This window comes from Tiliqua scincoides, chromosome 5 (genome assembly GCF_035046505.1).
Source record: "Tiliqua scincoides isolate rTilSci1 chromosome 5, rTilSci1.hap2, whole genome shotgun sequence".
NCBI lineage: Eukaryota > Metazoa > Chordata > Lepidosauria > Squamata > Scincidae > Tiliqua > Tiliqua scincoides.
In genome coordinates, this window is record NC_089825.1 from 32,006,276 (window position 1) to 32,031,265 (window position 24,990).

Genomic DNA, 24,990 nt, shown 5'->3' on the forward strand with positions numbered 1-24,990 from the left:
CCATGCCCCCTGTTCTGCACTGGAATACAGTTCATTTGCACTGTAAAAATCTCTTATGGTCCTGTAATGCCTGATCATGTACACAAGCTGATAATAATAATAATAATAATAATAATAAAACTTTATTTTTATCCCGCCCTTCTCCCTAACGGGACCCAGGGCGGCTAACAACATATTAAAAAACAATAGAATTTAAAAAACATTAATACAAACAGATAAAAACATTTAAAAACACACTACAGGGCCATAAAAACAGTAGTCAGATTAAAAGAGTAAAAGAGCAGATCACCGAGGAATCAAGCCTGTAAAACTAAAAGATGTATAAAAAGTTAAGAAGGCCAGAAATCAGAAGGCTTGTTTAAACAACAGTGTTTTCAGGCCTCGCCGAAAGCTCTCAAGAGAGGGAGCCATTCTCAAGTCAAGGGGAAGGGAGTTCCATAATGTTGGTGCCACTACCGAGAAGGCCCTATTTCTTGCAGCCACCCCCCGGACCTCCTTGGGTGGCGGCACTTGCAAAAAGGCCTTCTCTGATGACCTGAGATGGCGAGCCGGATTGTATGGGAGTAGGTGGTCTCTAAGATATCCTGGCCCAGAGCAGTATAGGGCTTTAAAGGTCAAAACCAGCACCTTGAATTGGGCCCGGAAACGAATGGGCAGCCAATGCAGCCCCCGGAGAAGCGGGCTGACAGAGTCAAACCACCTGGCTCCGGTGACCACACGGGCCGCCGCATTCTGTACTAATTGTAGTTTCCGAACCGTCTTCAGGGGCAGCCCCACATAGAGCGCGTTACAGTAATCTAACCTCGATGTCACCGTGGCATGGATCACCGTGGCCAGGTCTGCACGATCCAAGTACGGTCGCAGCTGGCGCACCAGCCGAAGCTGAGCAAAGGCCCCCCTAGCCACAGCCGCCACCTGGGAATCCAGGAGCAGCTGCGAATCCAGGAGGACCCCCAAGCTGCGAACCTGCTCCTTCAGAGGGAGTGCAACCCCATTCAGAGCAAGTTGATAATCCAGCACCTGCATCGAGGATTTCCGAACCAGGAGAGCCTCTGTCTTATCCGGATTTAATTTCAGCTTGTTAGCCCCCATCCAGATCCTCACTGCTTCCAGACAGCGCTCCAGGCCCTCAACCGCCACCTTGGAGTCTGGAGGAAAGGAGAGATAGAGCTGGGTGTCATCAGCATATTGATGACACCTCACTCCAAACCCCCGGATGACCTCTCCCAGCGGTTTCATGTAGATGAAAGATTTCAGTCAACTAGTGCCTTTGGTAAGCTGTGATCCCTCCCTAACCCATGGGTCCCAGCAGTTGCCTTGACTATGCTGACCGCTGAAGTTGGGTCTGCCTGGGCTAGCCCCTTTCACTGATGAAAACAGATGTTCAAGCTGTCCATCCTTCATCTTTACCCCAAAAGGTCTCTCACTCCCCCATATACGTTGTTTTTGGCTTCACAAGATGTGCAAAATATTATATTTGTACAGATAAAGCTGATCCATGCCATGATAATAAGATGCTTAAAAGGACAGCATCTCTCAGGGAAGAAAAAACATCACTAAGGCAAGCCAATCTCAACAGAAGAAACACCCATGTGAAGCCACCTTAAATTCCACCAATGAGTTAAGTTTAGGTGAAATTGTCTCATCTGCAGAATGTATGCTCATTGGAGGAAAAATGTTCCAGTGGCTGGATTCAGTACCCCCTGCTGACAACAGTGAATGGAAAAGATTGCTTGATAATATTTGGCAAGACTTTTTTTTGCAAAATATTGAAATAATTGACTCTGAGGGCTGTACTTTAGGATTAAATACATGCTTAATGTCGCTGACTTCAATGGGGCTATTTATGTGCTTAAAGTTAAGTATGCAGACAAGTGCTTTTCTCCACTGTATTTGTATTTCAAGGGCTGCGATCAGAGAATGGAGGCCTTTAAAATAATGTTTCTTATCAATCAAGTCAACAAATTGTGTAGCTATGATGCTAACAAAAAAACGTGGTTTGCAAAATGGAGATCTATGTATTATACACATCATTGAAATTTATATATAAAAGCCCCTCTGACTGTGTAGGACCGCAGCCAAAGCCAAGAATGCCAGAGGAACAGCTTTACCTTTCCTTCTTAAAAAAATCTGGCTTCAGCATTAGGTCCAGAAGTACAGGAGGCAACTTGTGTTAGTTTGAAATGAATGAAACGAAGTGAATGATGCAGGTGCACTAATAAATGGATGGCCTTTGGATTACAGTATTTATGTGTGCAGTGCTGAACTCAACAGCAACCTAAATGTTACACACACAAAGTAGCACAACAAGAACATCTGTGTTGGGGGACTAAACTGGCATGGCAGATACCACCAGTGCCAGGTGCAAAGGAAATGTCAGGAGAGCTTGAGAAATCTTGACAGCAAACATCTGTGTGCATCAGATTATCTCCTGCACTCCTAGATTCACATCATGCATGGAAGTATTATTTATATTTCTACATCTGGCTCTGGACCGGTGAGGCCGTAGGATTCAGTCCTTCTAGGACTGCCACTTAGATGAAAGATGGGAGCCATGCACATTTTCCTCCAGAATAAATTAATCACTGCTATCATGGTTTTCAAGTATTCGCTCTTCTGTTTTAAAAGAGGATAGGTTTTACATAAACAAGCAGCAACATTCAAATATGATTATCAGTTAGTACATTCTCAACTTGCATTTTACAGGACTTTCATTCTGCATTGCTTTGGGACAGGCAGCTTGTCACTTCTCTACTATACTCAAAGGAACAACCAAGGACTCAGGATTCAAAATGTGTCTTTCCAGTGGGAAGTCTATGATTTTAATGGTGGCTTCAGACAGATAAGACAAGATCATGCAGGTCACAGTAGAGACAACACTGTGCGTGAACAATAGAACGTGTAACCCAGTACCTGTTTAAAAGTAAGCGCAATTACATGAGTACAACCTCATATCAAGAACATAGAGGATCGTGCAGACAGTCAAATGGTCACTAAACTGGACACAAGTAGAGGGAGTTTGCATATGTAGACACTGTAACGTATGCATTGGGCTTCAGTTGTTGAGTAAACTCCAGAACTGGGCTACATTTTATGACGCAACATTGAAGACATTGTGGAAGAGTGCTACCGCTATAATGGTGTAAAACCTAAGTTGGATAGTTTCAGGAGCTAAGAGAAAATATAGTATTTACAGGTTTAGATAAAATACTACAGAGCTGTACTGCAGTACTGCAAAATAGGGCCCAATTCTATGGTTCACGAGTGTTGGTGCAGCTAATGAAGAGCTTTCTGATTACTCAGGTAAGGAGTGCTGGCGGGAAGGCCTGCACCGTCCTACTGACATCGAACCTGAACCTGCAGCCACCAGCATAGGTAAGGTCTGCACCTGGCAGTGCAGAGGCTGGGGGTGGATGGGGAGGGGTATAATGGAGTGGGGGGGAAGGGCAGAACAAGGGGTAGATCAGGTCAGGGAGAAGGAGGGAGTCAGTGAAGGAGGTCGCTGCCATATCCTGTTGCCAGCCTGAAAGCCCTACATGGGGTTTCTTGGAATTGCCATCACCAATTTCACTGCTGCAGATCTGAGTATCCCCATTGAGCAGCCTGGGGCTTAACGAGAGGTAAGGGAACAAATGTTATCCCAAGGAGACCTCCGGTCTGCTCCATTTCAGCGCTAGATACGGCATGGGCTATGTGGCCCTGCTATGCCAGTGCTGCATAGGTTTGGGCTGTTAGACACATGAATGTTGCACATCTTTGTCCTCACCTACATGAACCACCTACACCAAGACTGGAGCACTCACACTAAATGAATATCCAAACCACTTGCTCACAAAATTTCCTGGTTCATGTCTGCTAATGTCCAGCCAGGTATTAAGAGCTTGATCTCTTCTTTTGAATTAGCCACTGAACATAACCTGACTTTGATCAGAATTTAGACTTTCAGCTCAAAATGTAAGAGACCTTTCCTAGGTACTACCACTATTGAGAAATATTAGACTTGTAATTAATAAAATTTAGTCTATTAAGAAAACATGATTAACAAGGTACTGTGTGCAGGTCATAAAATCCAATTAGAACTTCCTTTTTTCATAACATATCTGCCTATTCAGTGTATGGTCAGGATGTTGTTACCATGTTGATTCTATGGATTAAATGCTTATCTAAATGAGGTCTAAAATGTTATTTGTACTTAATTGTTTTGCTGTTTCAACACACAGCATTTCTTACACAATGTTTAGATAAATGTATACAATATTCGGAAAAATGAGACATCCTGATGACTCAAAGTTATGCTACAAAGACGCAGATATTTTCATTTAGAGATTGCCCACTTGGATGAGATACACGGGCCCATTTCCAATGAAATTATGGAACATTCCTATTGATACCAATGGCAGCAGCCTCCATTCTTAATAGTGATTGTAGCTGCAGACCCAGATGCCGGCTGATGAAGCAAGATTCTGTTCACACATGTCTGGTTCAGGGAAATTCCCAAATTATTGATTTGTGTGGGCCAAGCTACTTTTGTAGTCTACATTGCAAAGGTTTCCCTGAATCAGATAACTATCAAGTTCATTGTCAGAAAAAATTATAAGAAAAATAAGTCCAAAAGTTTATCTGTTAATGGAGAAGTTGTACTATCATGACAAGAGGCATTTGAAAATGGTGTTATTTACCTTACTCAAAAGTAATCCCATTGTATTCAGAAAGACATAGAGCCCGATCCTATCCAACTTTCCAATGCTAATGCAGTTGTGCCAACATGAGGTGAACCTGCCTCCTGAGGTGCTAAGGCAATCATGGAGTCCTCCTCAAATGTAAGGAGATATTTGTTCCCTTACCTCAGAACTGCATTGGCACTGGAAAGTTGGATAGGATTGGGCCCTGTAAACCTATCTTACTCACCAGAAATAAACATCTCTATGACCATTTGTGGTTTTGGCTGCTGCTGGCTCACACTGCAATCCTATGCATGTTTACTCAAAAGCAAGTCACATTATTTTCAATAGGGTAAATGTATATAGGATTGTACTGAAATACAGCTATCCATCTGGAAATGGTCTCCTCCAGGGGTGTCAAACATAAGGCCTGCAGATGGGATGCGGCTCCTACAAACCATTTCTTTGGCTCTTGTCATAACTGGGCTCTCCCAGTGAAAATTGGGCACTCTCATATCTTGAAATTATGAAAAAGATTTGTACATTTTCTCTTCTGTCATTTGCAGCTAATGAGTTTCTATGTGAGAATTAAGTGCTTATTTCTGGCCATCATCTACTTAATGGTGTCAGCTCCTGCTTAATTATGTCACTTCTGGCCCTCAGCAGGTACTATGAAAATGATTTGGCCCACTGTATGAAATGAGTTTGACATCCCTGGTCTCCTCTGTAGTCACCCTTTTAAAAGAAAAATGCTATTTTATCCTGAAATTCTACTCTCTCCTACTAGCCAAATGACTAACCACAGAAATCTTCTTCAGAGTCAGACTATTAGGCAGGAAGTCTGGTCTAGAGGGTAAAGCCTCCATTTGCCTGAAGATAACATCCGAAGGTCGCCAGTTTGAGGCCACCGCCACCGTGCGACCTTGAAACAGCTGACAAGCTGAGGCGAGTTATTCCATCTGCTCTGAGCGTGGGAGGATGGAGGCCAGAATGTGAAACCAGATCAAGAAAGTAACACCTGAATGTTGTGGTTCTTGTAAGACAGAACATTCTTTCAAATTGTAAAAATCCCTACGGGGATTTAATAAGCCTGCCTATGTAACTATGTAAACCGCCTTGAATAAAGTCTTGAATAAAGACCAAGAAAGGCGGTATATAAATACCTGTATTATTATTATTATTATTATTATTAGTCCATCTAGCTTAATAGTCTACACCAGGGGCATCCAAACTTTTTGGCGTTTATCCGCATTAGTTCCATTCCGTGACTCGGCACGATTAATAAAAAATGCGTTGTGCTAAATTCCAGAGTTATGCAAATACACTGCAGCCTGACACTTCCGGATGGAAGGAAACTAAGGCAGCTGTTATCAGTCGCCTCCCCTCCGCTCTAGCCCTCCCTGTTGCCAGCTGCCCCACTTCTTTCACATGGGATGCTGATCTTTTAAGAGTCCAGCCCTATGCATTTCTACCCAGAAGTAAGCGCCATTCCAGTCAATGGGACTTACTCCTAGGAAAGTGTGGAGAAGATTGTAGGCTAAATCTCATGCTTTGCTTGGTGGGAAGGCTTGCTTGTGTCCATGATAGCCTGCACCATGGGGGGAGAGGTTGCTTGTGTCGGTGATTGCCTGCACCATCTCAATGGGGGGGGGGGATTTGGCAAACACTCCCTGGGTTTTTTTGAAGCAATCCCCTCTGTTACTACCACACCTGCCCCTGTGTGAGTGAGTGAGTGTGAGTGAGTGCTCCACCTTGCTGCATGTGTTCTGGCTACAGAGATGTTCGGCCCCCCTTCCCCTCTTCAGCCTCTTTGCTGGCTCAGGGGCTCTAGGAGTGTTACTGTTCCTTTGCAAGGGGAACCTCTTCCAAGGCTACTTCCCTGCCTGGGTGAGGCAGAGCCTTTTTGCAGTGTTTTGGGCTGCCTGGAAATGGAGTGAGACACCAGCGCAGGGCAAAGGAGGCAAAGGAGTGTGTGACTTTCTGTTTCCCCACCCCGTGGATAAACAGGCTGCACCTGTAATGCTATGTGAAAAAATAGGAAGGGTTCGTTTAAAATGAAGCAAGCTACTGCAAACGTGTAATTCCTTGTTATTAATCTTTTTTTCTTGTTACTTTTCTCGTTACAGCCGCCTCCATTATTTTCTGACCTGAAATGAAACACCATCTGGTGTGAGCATGCTGAGATTTGACATAAGGAAAATGGAATTGTTTTTCCTGAGATGATTTTTAAAATAATCTTAAAGATATTACATAAAGCCATTTAAATAAATGTTAAAAGCAACAAAATGTGGTGGGCCATAAGGGATAGCACAAATTCCTGTCATCAAAAAATATTCCATTTAATATTTTGATTCCAATAATCTCACTTCTAAAATCTCAGATGAGAATATCATTGCATCTACTTGAAACAGGATGCCCCTGTGTAGCCTACTGCACTTGAACCCACCAACAGACAGTGCGGTGAAGTGGCTAGAGGACTGAACTAAGACCCATGCAACAAAGCTCAACTGTGAAACTCACTGAGTGATCTTGGGCCAGCCACTCAGAGCACAATCTAAAAGGAGCATTCAGCTAGTGCAAGTCCCTTGCACTGGCCTGCAAATGTGCTGTAAAGCATGTTTGTACTTCCTCTGAAGTCAGCTGCGTTGGCGCAGGGATGCATGCCGGCCCGTGGAGGCTGCATCCAGTCTCCATGTTGACCGAGACCGGTGAGTCCGCCCTGGCTGAGCTTGGCTGGTGTGGAGGTCTGGGGGGCATGGGGACGGTGGGGAAGAGGGGACGGTGGGGAAGAGGGGGGCATGGGGTGTTTTGGAGGGGGAAGGGCGTGCGGTGGGATCTGGTGCTTATGCCGGATCCTTTCCCCATTCCCAGGCATCTCGGAGCAGTCTTGGGCTGCTTGAATCTGCGCCACCTCTTTAGGTGGCGCAGATCCAAGCAGCCCCATTGGGGCTGCTGCAGCGTTCCCTAGAGTAAGGAGAATAATTTCCCCTTGCCTTAGGCTGAGCCACAGCCAGCCCAAAACTGCCTGTTCCAGCTAGCCTATCTGTTCCAGCGCAAATTAGAATTGCACTGTCATTTAGGGTTGCTATAAGGATTAAATGGAGGGGGAGTCAGGGCTCAGCCAGGTAGGGCACTGGCTGAGCATCAAAACCAACTTTCAGATCACCTGGCTGACCCCAGAAATGCAAGTGGAAGCAATGGGTGTAAACCCTGTGTCCAGGTTTTCCACAGGCTCTCATAAGCCTGATGCCAAAATGAGAGGTAGAACCTCTGCTGTCCTGGGCTACTTGAGGTAGAGAAGGATTTTAACAATCAATTGAGGTGCATCCAGCTCAGAATGGATCAGGGTGTACGGTCTTACAACATTTTAACCTGCTGTGATGCTCTTGCTTAGACCACTGCATTTCCAATTCCAGTCATTTCACAAGTGCTGCTCATGTTCCACATTGGCTTAGAAAACAACAAGGATGGTTCAAGTTAGTGCTGTTTCAGGTATGTATCTTGTGGCTCCCTTATGTACACTGCGGTGTGTGTGTGAGAGTGTATGTTAGTGAGTGACGCCTGTTGCTTTTGATGTGTTGCACGCATCTCTGACGGTGTGAATGGAAATATTTCTCAATGCATCTGACGGATTTGTGAGCAAATGCTCATGTTGCAATCAATTAGTCTTAAGGTGCCAGAGAATTTTTTGTATTTGCTGCAAAGAAACTAACATAGCAACTTCTCTGGAACAAAGCAGTTGGTCATTAAAGACAATTGTACTACTCTTGTCTAAAATAGGCCTCAATTTGTCTCCTTTTTCAGAAGAGAGTAGCAATGGTAACAACGATATTAACAAATCTATTGCTGTTTCCATCTGGGGAATTTGGTGTTTTTTATTTTGCAATGAATGTTGGAATTCTAGGCATGTAGCCAAGACAAAGTCTTGATACCATTGATGCCTCTAGTTTTCTCTCTTGCAAGCACACTCACACAAAATACAACGAAAATACCATCTAATTGCTGCCTAATGCCCACATAATCATTCTACATATTCTCAATTCCAGAACTTATTCCTCTGCTTTCCCTGTTAGTTTGACTTACAGGAATTCCAAGATCAATTCACTGCAACCCCAAAAGTGGGCTAAAATGTAGGCTGAGGAAGCAGGAGCAGAGTTTGGCTATGCAATTAAGTGGTTACCATTCGTCACCATATCCATTTTCATGGCCTATTTAACCATAACAAATCTTAACCAAACCATAATTTTCTGAACTTTGGCCAAATTAGAACATAAGAACAGCCCTGCTGGATTAGGCCATAGGCCCATCTAGTCCAGCTGCCTGCATCTCATAGTGGCTCACCAAATGCCCCAGGGAGCACACCAGATAACCTGCATCCTGGTGCATCTGGCATTCTGACATAGCCCATTTCTAAAATCAGGAGGTTGCACATTCACATCATGGCTTATAACCTGTAATTGATTTTTCCTCCAATTGTACCAGCATGGTACAAAACCAGCCTACTCTGACAAATTTAGAAATTGGCCATACAATCATCTAATTGCTTCAACATGTATCCATACCTGGAATGTTTTCCTTCAACTCAGCTATCAGCCTGTTTTTCTAGTTCTGACATGTTAGCACTCTATTATAAGATGTGAATTTTGCTTTCATAAGTTTGCACTGACATCATTACTCAAGACAATTTACATGTAGAGATAGAAAAACCTATGAAATAACTCTACCACCACAAATTTCATTTCAAATGATCGTGTTGTACCTCTCCTATGGGCTTCAGCTGCCAGTGGAACATGTGTTCTGCTGGCAGGAGATGCTGAAAAGCAGTCATAAAGTGCTTTCTGGCAGTGTGCTAAGTAGTGAACTGCCAAGAAGGTCTGGGCCTTCCCATATGCGTCACCAGAATTGCAGAGGCCTATCGAAGCAGATAATATGGCAGAGAAGACAGGAGGGGGTGGGGGAAGACACATCTTGTTGGCATCCTTCAGTCTTGGAAGACTATGGCGTCACGCTCTGATTGGTGGCTCTGGAACAGAGTGTCCTCTCCAGTGCGCAAAGCCTGGGTAAAGTAGGTATGGAGGATAGGCTGTTACCCATGCAGCAAATCCCCCCTCTCCACGTCGCTGAAATGGTCCAATGGAAAGGCAGAGGCCAATACGGTTGGTTCCAGCGGCATCGCAGGAGTTGCCAGAGCGTGACTGTGTTCAGCCATGAACTGCCTCAGGGACTCTGGCTCCAGATTTTGCCTCGAGGTTGACTCCTGAAGCCTTTTCCATAACTGGATGTAGCCACAATGCAGTAGAGGTTTGGGATCAGAGTTTTTCTTCTCTCAGATGAGCTACCTTCCCAGGCTATCAAGTCCCATCTACCCGGTGGCTGTTTAGTCGCCTCTTACAACAAGTACAGCCAAACTGAGGGCCTATTCTTATCCCCAGCCTCCAGGGGGAAGGCACAATGGAGGCAGGAAGAAGGTATAATTGGGTGAGGAGGCTGTGGGAGGGGGTGGATACAGCGGCGTGCGCCAGATCCTATCTCACTTTTCTGTAGCCTCTCCAGTCCTGATCTCTCCTTGGACCTGTGCTAGCAAAAACACTGGTACAGGTCCAAGGAGACCCATCATGGAGAAAGAGGATTATACGGGGTAAGGGGATTTAAATTCCCTCCCCCTGCAGAAGCCTCCTGATCTGCCCCCTGCTGGATACAGCATATTATTATTAACAGTATTTATATACCGCTTTTCAACTAAAAGTTCACAAAGCGGTTTACAGAGAAAAATCAAATAACCAAATGGCTCCCTGTCCCAAAAGGGCTCACAATCTAAAAATATGCAAAGGAATACCAGCAAGCAGCCACTAGAACAGACAGTGCTGGGGTGAGGTGGGCCAGTTACTCTCTCCCTGCTAAAAAAAGGAGCACCCACTTGAAAAAGTGCCTCTTACCCAATTAGCAGGGGTAGCACCCAAAAAGCATGCACTTTTTGGCACTGCTGCACTAGCAAGGAAGTGGGGGGGGGAGGATATCACTGTAAATCACCTTTGTTCACTCCCAGCTCCAGCACAGACTTCTTGTCCTTGCACCAAAGCTTTCTGTGAAAAGTAAGGAGACCTTACTTTTCAGCTCTTATATATTGCAATACTCCTCCAGCTCCACCACCCTCAGGCTTCATGCTCTATCTCCATCTCACTTGCTGCCCCTTAGGCTTGGAACTTCTTCCCAGATTATCCAAGAGATGCCTCCTTTCTAAATTCCGTCAAATCCCTCTTCCAAGTCCACCTTTTCTATGAAGCCTTTGGAACTACCACCTAATTTGTCTACCTTACTGCAATGAAGCCCCCAATCCTATTCCCTACTACCAGCACAAATGCAGTTGTGCCAAAAAGATTCATGCTGCATCTTATGGTGGTGATGGAGGGGGGTGGGTGATCAGACTGCCTGCATGTAAAAACATTTGCCACAGCTGAACCTACCCCCCTCTTGGGCCCAATCCACCCACACCCCACCCCATCTACTCCACTTCCACCCTCCCCTGCCCCATTTATCACTGCACCAGCAGGCCTTTGTTGTTCTGCTGACGTACAGGCTTCCTGTGCTGATTGAAAGCACTTTATGGTGCTTTTGCAGCAGCCAGTGCTGCCTTTCAATAGGATTGGGCTGGAAATCACAGAAGGCCATCTCCCTTTGTGAAAAGCATTATTGAGACATGATGGCTGACATCCTGCGCACACTTATTTGAGAGCAAACTAAGCCCCAATGAACTCAACGAGAGTTATTCCCAAGCAAGTATGCAGATGACTGAACTGTAAGCAGTTTAACCTAAATAGGTAACAAACCTGACTTTGTTCATATTGGTTTGTATGGTGGGGCATCACTTGTTCAGAATAGTCAGAAACCTTGCTTATGTTCTAACAATTTATTATTATTTTTTAAAGAATCCATGATTGAATATAATCTACCCCTGGTGACATGTATATGTGTTTGTGCATATTTTGGCTTCTTCTAATACCACCCAATTTCCTTGATTCTGGCCCCTACCTACCCTAACAGTTAAGAAACTCTGGGAATTTTTTTTTTTTTTTTGCTCAGGATTAATTTCTGTTACCAATTCAACAAAATGGTAATGGTTCTTGATATCCAATTATAAAAACAAAGTTGATTCCTCTGAGTAAAGCCAAAGGAAAATAAGCCTAAAGGATTAAAGAAGTGCATATACAAACATACCCTACATACAAAATTTATAGTTATTCAGATGAATGCAGAATTTTGTCCCTCCATTAAGAACTCTGTCTGATGACAGTGATACAGTCACCTTATAGTGATCTCAAAGAGGATGTTGCTCACTATTCATTGACAAAAGCAGTCCCTCGGCAAATACTCATGTCAAATAGTAGCAATTTAAAAGACTTTGCAAATGAGCAAACAAAATCAGGAAACAGTTTTCCATGATCATCATCTTGCTAGAAAAAAAACAAACACATCTGCTGTGCTCATGAAATTGCCCTTTTTGTAGTATAGTACAATGGGCATTCTAGAGTAGTGCACCATATTATTGATTGCCCAATTAATACAGTTAGGGTCCAAATTTATCTAATTCCTCTAGTACTGATGCAGTCATGCTAATGGGGCGTGTGCATTAACCTGCACGGGGAGCACTCAATGAAGCCTCCTCAAGTAAGCAAACTTTGTTCCCTTTCTTCTGGATAAGCACCCCTTATCAAATGGATCTTCTCCTCCACATGTATTTAATACAGCTACAATAAAAGGTGGATTCCCGCAGTAGACTCCTCCACTTAGCGTTGCAAGCCTATCCACATTTGCCTGGGTGTGAGGTCTACTGAACATAGTAGGGCTTACTTCTGATTAAACAGGTATAAGCTTGCTCTACGCAGCATAGTGAGGAGTGTATTTGTTAGACCTTCAAAAAACTTTTATGGGACTCTATGTAGAATATATATGAAGCTTAAAAAAAATTGTGGAAAGACAACATGGGAATCCATGATGCAGTAAAGCATTGCCATTTACGTAGTTATACAAAATGGAGCGGTATGCGCATCATTTTGCCCATTAAAATGATCACATGTGGAATGACTCTGAAATTTCTTGATGCGGTGATGAACATATGCCAGAGAAAGAACTATCATGCAAAGATCTTAAACCAATTCTCTCTGAGAGTACCCATAAGAAATATATTTCCAAAACCAGGTTTAACATATTTCAGAGTTAAGAAAAGTGTATTTGTTTTATGGCCAATGCAAAGTGCTACAGCCTCTTACTGCAACATGGAATCTTCAGGGTTCTAGGAAGAGTGTCAATCTAGACTGGATTTGGATGCAGAAAAGATTCACATACCAGTCATGTATCCCAGGGTAAAAACCATCCAACAAAATCAGCCTTCAGAACCAAGTGGGATCAGCCTTCAGATTCAAGTGTAGTACAGAGCCCGGGAATACTTTAGTACCTACCTCTGTTAAGTACCTGTGTAAGGAAGACCAGGATCTCATTGTGTATGCAAAACTAGAGACTGAAAATTTACTGCAGGCTCAATGTGACTCAAAACTGACCTGAGAGAGTTAGCAGTAGGAGAATGTGAACATACCTGAGGGTCTAATGAAAGGTTGTTAACTACCATGAATTAATCCCAAGTATATAATCATTAGTAATTCTGATCATGCAAACAAAGCCTAAAGCAAGCAATGTGAAAACTTACCTTCCCGCTCATGGAAGACTTCCCAGTTCTAAGGGGACATTGTGGAAGTGTCACCGGCATCTGTGTCTCGCTAATTCCAGTTATTGCAAGCTGCTTTGCGGATTTGATTTTGCAGTTGAAAATGACTGACTGCCAGACAAAGGGACAGAAACGGCTGCAGCTGGTATTATTGATTATTTCCTCAATTTGAAGGAAGCAAAGCAGAGGCTAACAACATGGGAGGACAAAGGCCAAGTTGTTCCTTTGGATCGCGAGTATTGCTAGCCGCTAGCCTTATAGCATGCGTGAATCATTCAGAGAATGGATCCATTATTATTATTAATTATTATTATTATAATTATTATATTTTAGAGTTCTGCAGAAGTCATACTGACTTCTTTGTTGGCATGGGCAATATTTAGCTTCGCATTTTAATAAATCTGGAAGTCTGCAGAAGAAAAAGTATTTGATTCAGTATGAATCAAATCTTGGCACCAAGGAAACTGATGGCACTGTATAAATAAAATGAGAAAGGTCCTGGGAATAGCATTGAGGTGATACTGTCAGTGCAGAAAACAAATTCACCAATAGCCTGTAATATCAAATACCCAAACAGAATCAACTTGTCTGAAGACTAGTCAAAATTGCCACAGATTCTCTGCTGGAAGTGTTGGACAGATTAATCAAATCAAGGCAGGACACTTATGCAAACGTAAAAACAAATTATATTTGTTGTTTAGTCATGGCTTTTAATTTCCCCCCACTGCTTCTTTGTTTTCTGTTACTATGAGCACCAAAGGAAGATTTGCATGCTAGAAAGCAAATCAAAGCAAACAACATAGCTTTTAGGTTAGCCATATAAAAGCTATTAGCCCTCCAAACATTTTAATGTTCCTGTTATCCATTTATTATTATATGTGGCAATCTGCACATTAGGGTTATCCAGGAAAGATTCCTTTGGCTGAACCATTTAGCACTGGTGGATATCTAGAAGTCTCTAATGCAGACCAGAATCTAAGATCTCTGGAGTACTACAGAAAAGTGTCATGAAAGCTGTCGGTGTTCATTTAATAATGGAATTGAAGATGCACCTGCACTCCTTTCTGTCAGTATTGTCTTGTTGCACCCCTGCTTTAAGGTATAATTCTCATGAACTTTTGAAAGGGCTAAGTTACAATGGGGAAGTCTCTTGTTCTCATTGTAACGTGAGGAATTGTTCTTGTATTGTCAATGTCATGTGGAAAACACACAAATTAACATCTGAGAACAGCTTGTTTTCTGTAGCTAGTGCACATCTTAAGGACTCCCAGCTCCCTTGGGGTCTACCCAGCCTTTAAAGACACCTTTGTGTACAAAGTATGGAATATCTAGATGGACCAATAGTGTAAGAAAAGACAGCTTCATGTTCTTCAAAGGATGTTTTTTTACATGAATTCCCCTACTGCACTGCAGACATAGGAATTTCTGAAATACTATACAGGTGCAACCTTGTTATGCACGGATTTTTTATAAACGGATTTGACTCAACACAAATGGCCACTGCAAATGAGAAAGAATGTGCTGATCCCTGGAGAAGGGGAAAAATGCATCCCTTTAAAATCACAGTTTTAAAAACTGCTTTTCTTACTATTGTAGAGAAAGTCATGCAAGGGACTGCAGGTATAACCTAATTATCCACAGATTCCACAGATTATTCTATCTCAACTTGATGAGAAGGGCCCTTTAAATTAAAGGAAAGCAGTCATTTAACAGCAGCCTTGTTAATGCAAGAGAGGGCAGCCTGTTGAGTCTCTCCCCAAGGCAAAGCGACCCCTCCCTTGACCAGGTGAAAGAAAGATCACTTTGCTCTGGGTGAAGGGAGGGGTCGCTGGCTCACCTGGAGAGAGACTGATTGATGGACTGTCTACCTAATGACTTGCTTTAGTGCATTTTTTGCCATCCACGTGAGTTCTTGGGACTGAACCCTTGTGAATAATGAGACTCGGCCTGTAGAAGTAATTTATGGATTTATTCCAAGAGTCGCATTTTCTGAAAACCTCCTACCTGACTTGACTGTATCTCCATAGAAAAATGCAACAAAAATCCCAGGCATATGCAGATAAAGGAACAAACCCAAACTTTGTTTAAAAAAGTTAGTATAATAATAGTAGGAACACTTCATTTCTCAAAGTGTCAAGGAACTGGTAAGGGCCAAAAGGTTATATAGTCTAACCCTCTTCCCCAAAGGGTGGAGTAACTGCCTACAGGTCCTACACTGACTTGAGCAAATCAGACACTGGCAAAAGGCAGGTGCATCCCAGATTATGGCAAACAGTACTGGGTATATAATAGATTCTCTGGCTTGCTCTGGAATTCAAAAAGGTGGGCAGTCCTATCCTGCACAAATTAGTCTGTGCTGATGCAGTGGGGACAGTGAGGCCTGCTGCATTCCACAGGGGGCATTTAGCGGGTAGGTCTAAATGGGGACATTTGCCCCTATGCCCCAGGAAAAGCTCCAGTCCATGCAACAGATCAACTTGGACCATCGAGAGCTATATTGCTGGTGCAAATCAACGTTGTCCTGTGTTGGTGGATCAGGCCTGGGGGTGGGGGATAGGAAGCAGCCTGCACTGGTGCAGCCGATCCCACCTCCTCCCAGGCCTGATCCACCCACCCTCGCCCCTGTTCTGCCCCCTTTCTGCCCACTTCCACCTCCATGCTACTCAGCATGGAACTAACCATGCCTGGCACGTGCTGCCCCTTCTGCCAGCATGCGAGGGCTTCCTCACTGACCCCAGCAACCACTATGCCACTGCAAAGTGCTTTATGACACTTTGGCTGCAATCCTAACCACACTTTCCTGAGACTAAGCCCCATTGAACAAAATAGGACTGACTTCTGTGTAGTCCTGCTTAGGATTGTGCCCTTTGTGATGGCTACCACCCTTGTGGCACACACTGTGACAGTGTGCATGCCGGCTAGAACTGGCCCCTTCAACAATGAAACCTTCACTTCAGAATGCAAAGTCTGTTCTTGATGCAGGGGACCAATGTCAAGGCTTTCTACATAGCAGTGAGCTGGTTACACAGAGTCATCCTGTTCCTAAGTATCTGCAATTCCCAACAGTCAAAGAAGTGTAGATATGAATAGGATTTAAAAAGGAATTACTGATTATAGACAGTCCTAATTAGGCCCTTATGGAAATGCTTACATGTCTTCTTGTGTGTTCCTAAAGAAAGAGATGATGCCCTGTGTATTTAAAACATGCCTGGAGAGACGATCACTTTCCATTGCCCTATTCTGCTTCTCTAAATACTTTCTTGGAAAGCCATAATCTATTCCTGCAAATTTAAAGAGGGCTTTATCAATGCTTTGCTTCCTGTAGCTAATTTGGCTGCTACATGCCACCATAAAGTTTTATGACAGTCTGTGCCTACATTGCAAAGAAATGACATTGGAATGTAATGCTTGCTTGTTCTGTACGTGCATTATGAGGGTCAGCATGCTTGCATTTTACTATGTTGCCAATTTTACACAAAGACTCATTTTGAAAGCATTTGAGTGACATGTGTTGGGTCAGCTCTTTTAACTACCTACCTGTAGTATGTTGGTGAAACCTCTCGCTTCTGACGTGGATAAAGTCTGTGGCACAGTGTTGGCACACTGTTCAACAGGAGTCATAATTTTAAACGACCAGTAATGATAGAAAGACGGCACTGAGATGGGATTTTAACGCATTTAAAATTGCTGACTGCTTCATTCGAGACCTTCTCTACAAAGGGGAGACAGCGAATATTATAATGAACTGAATAGCATCCTGCCTGGGCCAGAATTGAAACCAGTGACTAGACCTTTCTTGTTGTGAAGAAATGTGGGCCAATGACTAATTCCAAGAATGGGCGAAAAAGCTACAGACAGTTTCAGAATAAATCTAATTAATGTAATTTTCTGTAATGACACTGGAAACAAAGAGTTAATATCAGGAGCAGATATAGACCAATGAGTACATTAGACTCATTGTCAGATTGTTCTATTACTCTCTTTAGCTGAAAGATACTACAGGAAGACTAAAAACTAGATCAGAGACTAAATTATACATAGTCCACCAATGAAGCAGAGAAATGTGCCCAAGATTCATTTAGGCCCCAGTCCTATTCCCCACAAGTTTACACGATGCAGCAGCATCAACAGAATGCGCCTTGCATCCAATGGTGATATTCTATTGTTTACTTCCTGGTAGGCTACGTGCCTGCCAATGGGTCTCCTTGGAGCTACGTAATTTAGGGCCCAATCCTATCCAACTTTCCAGCACCGGTGTAGCCGCAATGCAGCCCCGAGGTAAGGGAACAAATGCTCCCATACCTTGAGGAGGCCTCTATGACTGCCTTCCCACCACAGGATGCATTGCACACCCGACTGGCACGGCTACACCGGCACTGGAAAATGGGATAGGATTGGGCCCTTATTTAGCTGGTGTAAGTAGGAGGAGACTTGGAGGCAGGTCTGTGCTGAGAAAGGGCGATAGGATCTTGGTGTCTGCTGCTGCTACCACGATCCACTTCTTCCCACTCTCAACCTTGCCCCTGCCTGGCATGATCCCCGCCCTGATCTTCCCCAAACCACCCATGATTCTCCCCTATTGCCACCTTACTTGCTCCAGCACAGCCTGGGTAGGCACGTGTGAGGGGCCACTGGCCATTTGCACTGGTGTTCCCACAGTGCACCTTTTGCAGTGCTGCACTGGCACTTAGGATTGAGCTGCTTTACTAGTATTCCCAACATGACAAGGGAACTGCTCAAAGTTTTACACTGATAGAAACATTTTTATTTCTGCCACATCCACTTTCGACAGTTTTTTCCCCCTCTTTCATTAGAACGGCCTCAAGATGGGAACAGTACAAATCCCACACTTTTTTTCCTATAGCACAATAGGGCCTGCAATACAATTTGGGGACCTTTTTTTTTTTTCCTGTTCTAATAAAACCCAAGTGTTCTAGACAACAACAAATAGGTATTAATCAAATGCATTATTGCAAGTTGCTATTCACTCTAGTTCTCTGATAGGTACTTAACCTATTCGAGAGATTTGCTGTTCATTCCTAGACTTCTAACACCAACACATTCAAATATTGTTATTGTGATCCAGGCACAAGCTTACTACTTCTTTTCCACCGAACATGCCTGTTACAAATGTATAGTAAACTTAAGTGATTTGCCATGTCAGAATAATGTTTGCCAACTAGTAGAAAAAAGATATCAAATTAGATAGTATGCAATAGCCATGTTGGTGAAACTGATGGTGTACACACACACACACACACACAGAGAGAGAGAGAGAGAGAGAGAGAGAGAGAGAGAGAGAGAGAGAGAGAACACACAGGTTGGATAAACCAATCTTTTTTTTTTAAAGAAAGGTGATTTCTATTTATGAAGCACTAGAAAAACAAAACTTGTGCAAATGAAAACTTTAAGAACAATTTAGATGTGCTGCAATCCAGTTATGAAACAATAAATTTATAAATAAATCCAAATATGAGTTGCTTTGGTCTGTCAATTTTATCACCAATGGTTATTTCCCAAGTTTCCCCAGATTGCATTTGGGTAGGTCATATTTTATATGACCCAAGATCTCTGAGAACACTGTTACGCTGTACATGCAGATGTTGTCTGCACTTTTTTAATGGTACTAGTTGAATGCTTTTTAGCCAGTACAATCTCAGGAATTGCTCCAGAAACACAAGTGTACCCGATGGAGAACCTACATCAAATGAGATATTATTTGTATGTCTGACTGTACTCTTGGTCAGCACTGCATGGAGTTAAAATTTATACTGTGAACTAGTTCTGCATGTCCTAATAAAAGAAAAGTAAAAAGAAGACGAAGAAAAAAAAATGCTCTAAACTATCAAGTATCTTGCAGAAGATGCTCTGTTAAAACTAGTCAGGAAGATATAATGAATGGCAATGGGCACTGAACTCTTGTAATTTGTATGTTTCAGCATGCATCTACATAAAAAGGCCAAGTGCAGGGCCAACCTAGATTGCTTAGTTCATATTTATCTGGCAGAGCACAGAGAGATCTAAATGTGTTTCTCTTAGTTCTGTCAGTGAAACGATCAGCCTGTAAATTCTTATTCACTGTTCGCACTTTCTTCCAGAGCCAACTCTGAATTCATCCGTCATGTGACTCACTTAACAATACAGATGTGACTTTTAGGCTGAATAAATCAGCCCAAACAAAAAGCAACACAGTGCAATCTAACAGAATGGGACTTGTCATTTGACTTGCAGTACAGCCTTGAGTTCCACTCTGTGCATGAGAAAACTGTACGGGATTCCAAGACACAGTCCATGCAGAATACCAGAAATAAGCAACCACCAATGAATGTGGTCAGATAGAATAGAAGATCTGCGGAGTGAATTCTGTGCCACATGTATCACTTTCGTTCCCAATGTACTACAATTGCATTGAATACCAGCAGTATTTGTACTGGACGGTATATTACTATTATAGGTATAATCCAGATGGCCACATTCACAGTGAAATCTTAATCTTCCCCCTTTGAGCTCTGCTGGAACTATTAAAACTATATACAGTCAACACACGAGACACTGTGGTCAGTGGCATCACATCTACTGTCTCCAACCCCACACCCATGTTTTGATAGCCTCTGTGAATAGTTTGTTTCCAACAATCACACACTGTTGTGCAAAATAGCAGGTATTAAGGACTGGACTTTGAAACTCCACGGTAGATTTTGAAAAAATGGTATGCTTGTAAAAAAATTACAAAATGAATAATTTAGGTTTGGATTGTCTGATTTCTAGTCTTTTAGAAGGTGCCAGCAGATGGTTGGCATTTCGAGAGAGCTTGGCTTGAAAGCATAAATTAAAGCTGCAATCCTATGCACACTTATTTGGAAGCCAGTTCTATTGGACCCAGTGGAACTTACTTCCAAGTAAACATGCACTGAGCTATATTGTGCAATTTGTAAAGTAGATCATTAATTTTTCGTTTAAGCACCATTATGCTTACATTAGGAATCTAGATTTTCCCCAGGTGAATAGTAATTTTACTAAAGGAAAAATGCTCTTAGCCTTTATGTTGTACTTTCAGGATTTAAAATTTAAATTGCTCTGCTGATCCTGTAATTGAGCAATTGCCTTAAAGCACTAGAAAAGGAGCTGGCATTCTGATTGTGCTTTTAGATTTGTATTTTGTTTTTTACAGCTACTGAGATAACTAATTAATACATAATTAAATGGAGGACCAGTGATAGACACAATGCATATTAAGAAAACAAAATCACAGAATCAGTGAGAAACTGTACAAACTATGAAAAAAGCATACTCAAAGTTGTGGGTAGTGCTCTATTAATTTCAGTAACATTGCAGCCTATGTACCGACAATATCATACTTTGGTATGACACCATTTCATCTTTAATGAGACTTCTTGCCAACCAAATCCTAGCACTTACCATTTGTAAGGTTCTGATTAAACCTCACTTCAAGTCTGTAAAAAGTAAAGACACTAGCTTTCATTAAGTGCTGCAATAAATCTTCCTACTCCAACCTTGCTAGATTTAATGTTTAATCTTCTCCTGTGCTGCAGAAGCATTACCCAGGAGTACATCTAAAGGGATGTGGGCAGCTATATAGCCAGGTGTGGGAAAGATGTAACCTAACCTTAGCCCTTACAAAAGACTGATGAATTAATGACTCAAACAACTTTTCATTGCAAGGCATCAGCAAAATGCCCACCCAACAAATAGAGCCTTCGGGACTTGACAGTAGGATGCAAAGTTTTATATGCACAACTTGCTATATCGGCACTGAGACATTGTGCTTATGGATTAGTATTGAAACATTATACTTTGTGCATCTCCAGACATTCTAAGGAAGAGGTGAGAGGAGATGGATGAATTGCACTTTGTCCTACACTTTACTTAGAATGTGCATATGTATGTGAGTGGTGTACTATAGTGGCTATAGAGACTGAGCTGCCAATCAGGACTTCCCTGGTTCAAATCTAACCTCTGCTATGAACTCACTGGGTGGCCTTAAGTAAGTCACACCCTCTCAGCCTCAGTCTTCCTGATTTGCAAAACGAGGATAACAATAGTTATTCAATTTATACAGTGGTTGCAATGCTTCCATAAAGAGAACACGTGTGCGTTTTGTACCCTCAAAAAATTGTATATATTAAGAATTATTACTGGAAGCAACACCTGCACGTGTGCGCCTGAGGAGATGCATGTGTAGTCTTCAGGTAAATCTTAACAGCACAATCCTCTGCTTGTTTACTCTGAAGTAAGCCCCACTGTGTTCAATGGTCTTTATTCATGTGTATGTATCTTACAACATTACACTATAACGGCCCAATCCTAACAGGACTTTAAACTGTCAGAACACACTTTCTGGTGGTATAAGGCCCTTTACATCTCTCACAAAATGTGACATGCCGTTGGATATGGTCTGGTTGCTGCTGCAAGTGGGGAGTAGTCAGGTCCATCAAGGATGCCCACTGGTGCTGGTAAATCAGCACAGGGGTATGAGTGGGAAGGACGTGGGGAAGGGTTGGAACAGGGCGGTAATGGAGGAGGATTGGGAACAGGAAGAGCACAGTAGCAGCAGCAGCAGCAGCACACACCAATATCCTATCCCGTTCTCGGCCTCAATCCCGCAACTTGGGTTCAATCAGACTTCTGGCAGGGATATAGCAATACTTATATTGAAGATTGGGTGAAACAAAATGGCCACTGATAGAGTACAGTGCTCCCTCAGGGACAGTTTTAGGAGTGCTGCTTTGCAAGATGGCAGCACTCCAGGACCATCACCAGAGATGCCTATACCCTCCAGAGAAGGTAGGGTAGTGGCAGGGAGGATACATGTCATGACAGGGGTACATCTGGCACCACAGGCATGTGCCAGATCCTATGCTTTCCAGCATCAGCCTCCTCGCCCTCTTTCGTTCCTCAGACTTGTGCTAGCAAAATTGCTAGTGCAGGTCCAAGGAGACCTACTGTGGATCTGGAGGCTTAGACACAGCTAAGGGGATATAAATTCCCTATTGAAGCCTCCTGATTTGCCCCCTTCTTGCTGGATACGGTGTGCCCATTTTGGGCATGGCTGCATCAGGAAGGGGGGGTGATAGGATTGGGCTCCTAGGAGCACAAAAGGAGCCCTTAAACTCTCATTGAGTTCAAGGAACTTACTCCCAAGTGTGTAAATCCTTGCAACCTTCCACCTATTTGGTTCCCCCCACCACCCATATTGTACAGCATACTTTCACCACAGACTTTGGCCAGCATTTGGGGTTGCACATCTTCCTTTTCCAAAGGCAACATTCTGGAGCAGTTGGGAAGCTACTCCTCAAATCTAAGAGGAAGTGTGGTTGCATATCATCATTACATAAAATTGGCCATTACATATCAAGTCTTTACATTTTGTTTTTATAAACTCATTTCTGATTTCATACTGCTGGAAATATTAAGATAAAGGGAAATACGCAAATAAGATTAGAGAGGAGAAAAGCAGGTAGCTACATAAACTCTGTTATGATCCTTTTGTAAGTTTTTTTTCTTTTTAATTGACAAATTCAAAACATCTGTTTTATTTTTAGATACATTCTTTGCTTTTTGTTGACACTTTTAGGAGTTATTTCTCAATGTGCTTCTAAAAAATTTCTCGGTATAAATTATTTGGACACGTTACTGTTCTTCTAAAAGCTGCTAAAAATGTCAATAATTAGCCTACTGCTACAGGTGTTTCTTTCCTTGGGAAAATAATACATATGATTATTGAAAATTAGCATAGAAAGTTAAAATACCATGGTTGGCAACCTTCAGTCTTGAAAGACTATGGTAAAAGCCAGGGGTGCCCAAACCCCGGTCCTGGGGCCACTTGTGGCCCTCGAGGCCTCTCAGTGCGGCCCTCAGGGAGCCCCCAGTCTCCAATGAGCCTCTGGCCCTCTGGAGATTTGTTGGAGCCCACACTGGCCCGACGCAACTGCTCATTGTGAGGGCGACTGTTTGACCTCTCGCATGAGCTGTGGGATGAAGGCTCCCTCCACTGCTTGTTGTTTCACGTCTGTCATGCAGTAGCCGCAGCAAAGGAAAGGCCAGCCTTGCTTTGTGCAAGGTCTTTTATAGGCCTTGAGCTACTGCAAGACCTTCATTCATTCATATAAGTTCATCTTTAATATATTCATTTATGTAAACTTACGTAAATTTATTCAAATTTTAAATGTAAATTAATTCCTTTCCCTCCCCCCCCCCAGCCCCTGACACAATGTTAGAAAGACGATGTGGCCCTCCTGCCAAAAACTTTGGACACCCCTGGTATAAGCCTACAGCACCCGGTATTCCCAGGTGGTCTCCCATCCAAGTACTAACCAGGCCTGACTCTGCTTAGCTTCTGAGATCAGACAAGATCAGGCATGTGCAGGGTAACAGTTACCATAATGAGCTATGACAACATAGCTGATTTTTATCAACAACAGATCTTGAGGTGGAAAGATTGGATCCACTGAAGAAATGGATATATATCAGGCTCTTCTATAAAGGACTGCTTCAGACAGTGAGAAATTACAATAAAAAGAATATTACATTAAAAGAATTGAATGGAGCATGATAAGGCACTTGAATTTGGGTTTGGTTAAGATTCACCGTTATATCTTGCAGTGCTAAATAGATGGTTTCTCCTGCTGACCTTTATATGAGGTGGCAGCAAAATCTGTCATCGCTATTCAATTTGTTTAACTGCAGACACATGTTCCCTAGAGACGCCTGACACTATATTATCCATTTAACCCTGCCCTGGACACCTGGATCTTGAGATTAATAGATTTCCAAAATACAAATGAGAGATTCCTGCATATTCTTCACAGGATGCTGTGAAACATAACTAGTTTTTAGCAGGAATGCTTGTTAGTTGCTTTTCAATATAAAATGTCAAGTCCCTTCCACATTTATGTGAAAGGTAATATTGACAAGAGTTTAATTCAGTGTGCATATTGCGGTTTTATATGGTTATGGCAAGTATTGAAAACCACATTTAATCAGCCTCATATAACTGGCAACATTATCCTGCCACTGGACATGACTGTATTATATCATAATAATTATTAAGAAGAATATTTATATATTGCTTTTCAACAAAAGGTTCACTAAGCAGTATACAGAGAAAATCAAACAGCAAAACAGTTGCCTGTCCCAAAAGGGCTACAATCTAAAAAGAAGGGTGGGTGAATGTCCTCCAAAGAAGATCTAATCCCATCTGAAAGCCTTCTTTGTTTTACATGCTTTTATTCTGCCCCACTGGGGGTAGCAGTGGCAATGCTCACTGAAAGGAAAGGAAGAAGTGAAACAATTCTAGTCCAAAGCCTTTTGGACACAGCACTGATTGGCAGCAAATACAAGAGAATAACCTGGTATGATGGACTGTTCAAGACTACAGGTGCTTTCATGAGCTCACTTGATGGCCTCAGGCAAATCATATCCTCTCAATCACTAGCTATAATATGGCAAATAACTTACAGGGTTTGCATCAAGGTTGTAAGGTTTGCAACAAGATAATACATGCAAAATGTTTGGACCATCCAAAAGGATGATACAAAGGCTACGCATTATTAGGTAGTGGATTCGAATATCTTTCCCAGTAAAAATAAA

At 42.6% G+C, this 24,990-nt stretch overlaps 1 protein-coding gene and 1 pseudogene across 4 annotated transcripts in view; both read right to left on the reverse strand.

Moving 5' to 3' along the window:
- Nucleotides 1-24,990, reverse strand: part of DGKB (diacylglycerol kinase beta) — a 271,357-nt gene that overhangs the window by 25,395 nt on the left and 220,972 nt on the right. The window lies entirely within an intron of this gene.
- On the reverse strand, nt 23,667-23,786 carry LOC136655178 (5S ribosomal RNA; annotated as a pseudogene).